Source organism: Mastomys coucha, unplaced genomic scaffold (genome assembly GCF_008632895.1).
Source record: "Mastomys coucha isolate ucsf_1 unplaced genomic scaffold, UCSF_Mcou_1 pScaffold7, whole genome shotgun sequence".
Taxonomy (NCBI): Eukaryota; Metazoa; Chordata; class Mammalia; order Rodentia; family Muridae; genus Mastomys; species Mastomys coucha.
Window position 1 is genome coordinate 97883803 of NW_022196913.1, and position 2214 is coordinate 97886016.

The following is a 2214-nucleotide window of genomic DNA, read 5'->3' on the forward strand; positions in this document are numbered from 1 at the left end:
CCTCAGAAACCTCATAATTCTCACACATGGCATTTCTAAATGATGGGCAGGCCCTCTTACATAGTGCCAGCCAGATTTGGGGACGGAGTACCATAGTCTCTGTGGGGCTCAATGTGGTGCCGCCTCTCTGGGCTGAGTGACTTGATTTGACCAGCATGCGCTCAGATTAGCTGCTCAACAGAGGTGTCCCCGTTTTGATGAACCATTGTGACTGTCCCGGTGTCGGATGCAAGGGTGCCTGCCACACAGGCTTTGAAGCTAACGGGCATCCCACATGGTCAGGTGTAGTGAACTTGAACATTCGAATGGGAAGGAAGCACTTCGCACAGTGGCATTTGAACAAGGTGGCAATTGGTTGGAGCGACAAACCTGTCGTCTTTGAACTTGTCTTTGAAGGCTCCCCTTGCTGCTGCAGTTTATCCTACCAGAAGTTTTTCTTTTTTTTATTTTAACTGCATCCTCACCCATGTTTCTGTTCCAGCATTGGAGCAGATGGAGTGAGAACCCCAGAGCCTGCCCGAACCTAGACTCTCCCCTCCAGAGCCACGACCTCCTATGCAATAATGTCCCCACCTCCTCACCTTGGGACTTGTCCCCTGCAGCTATGAAAGCAGTCACTAGCTAATTGTGGAAAAGTATTGGGAGATTCAAATTCTTGGCTGCTTCAGAACTCTTGAGCTCAGTCAGACAGCCGTGTGTTTAAAGAAATTAATTTGATCATGTGGAGTCTGTCAGTTCTTAAGGCTCTCCTCGAATATGACAGTGTTTTAGTCTGTACTCCCCACGCCCCCCCCTTAGGACCATCTCTGGGTGGAACATTTTGTGTATGCAGACAAGGGTGAGGAGCCCCTCCAGCCTGCTGTCTCAGGAGCATGCGTGAACTGTCTTTGTGCTTCAGAGAAAGTGAGTGTGAGACAGTCTTGCAAGATTCTCAGACTAATTTCCAAAAGGAAACTGGACGCTCCCCTCCCCCATGGGTTTACTGTGCCTCTGGCATCCAGGGTCTTCAGTTTCCCATGCTGGGCTCTTTGGGGTTTACGTGTTGTGTTGCTTATGACCCTATCTGTGAAGCTGGCTCTGGAGTGACAGAGAGAACCTCAAAAGTGTAGCTGGAAAGGACTTTAAAAACTCATCCGATGCAGATTCTCTCTCCTGGTTGCCTACCAGAGATCCCCCGCTTCACCTTCCCCAGGTGGGGACCTAGCCTCTGCCTGAATGCTTCTGGAGCCGGAAATGTGTTCCCATCAGGAAATGAAGCTTCTCTGAGAAACTGCCGAAGGTTGCATTAAAAAAAAAAAATCAGATGAAATAGATGTCACTGTCTAGGACAGTGCCAAAACCAGGTGGTTAAACGGGTAACAAAAATACTGTATTGTCATGTCTGCAAAATGACACAGAAGCCGGCAGGCATCTTTAAGGGCTATGCCTAGGCAGACTACTAACCTTGAGAGAATGCCGTGTATACCTCACGTACTGTGTGCTTTATATTTGTATATACATTTTACCTTTTATACAGATGTCCGATTGTTGTCATTTGGCTCTGAGGCTTGTTTTGTCGTCTGTGTCTGTGTGAGGAACCTGTGTGTCCAGAGCCATGTGAAGTGTGAATGGTTGTTGGCAGTATAATCTTGAGAGGACAGTGGTACTTGGGGAAGGAGCAGGGACAGACCTCTGTTGGTATCGCCCAGCTCCTGTATCTAGGATACATTCCCTGGCTGAGGACTTGGGGCTGGCCTGGGCATTCGCCCGGGCAGCTGGAAACACTAGGTCTCCTGTGTGTGTGTGGAAAGGTAATAGTGGCACATTGTTGCTAACTTGTAGAGAACTTTTAATAAATAATGGTTTCATAAAGAAATATGGTGAGTTTCCATTGTGTGCCTTCCTGTGGCTCTTCCTGGCCACAGTGAGCTAGCCTTTGACTTTCTGGCTGCAGTGTCTCACAGGACAGGAGAGTCAAACAAAGGTGGTTTGCTGCTTTATTTATTTATTTATTTTTTTGAAAAGGTCTTTCTATATAGTCCTGTTTGGCATGGAATCGCTATGTAGACCAGGCTGGCCTTGAACTCACAGAGGCCTTCGTGCCTCTGGAATTAAAGGCATGTGTAATTATGCCTTCCTGGAATTGCTTTTTTGTGTGTGTCAGCGAGCATGTGTACTTTAATGGGCAGGGCTCACATGCACAGTGAGGTTGGTGGGTACTGTGGTTTGGGTTGG

The 2214-nt window shown here is 47.8% G+C and overlaps 1 protein-coding gene across 1 annotated transcript in view; it reads left to right on the forward strand.

The window, feature by feature from the left end:
• Trib1 (tribbles pseudokinase 1) overlaps positions 1 to 1855 on the forward strand; it is an 8225-nt gene extending 6370 nt beyond the window's left edge. Inside the window, exon 3 of the mRNA XM_031359032.1 lies at positions 1 to 1855. This exon is cut by the window's left edge and continues 477 nt beyond it. The gene's annotated coding sequence lies outside the window, so the exon portion shown is untranslated.
• The last annotated feature ends 359 nt before the right edge of the window (positions 1856 to 2214 follow it).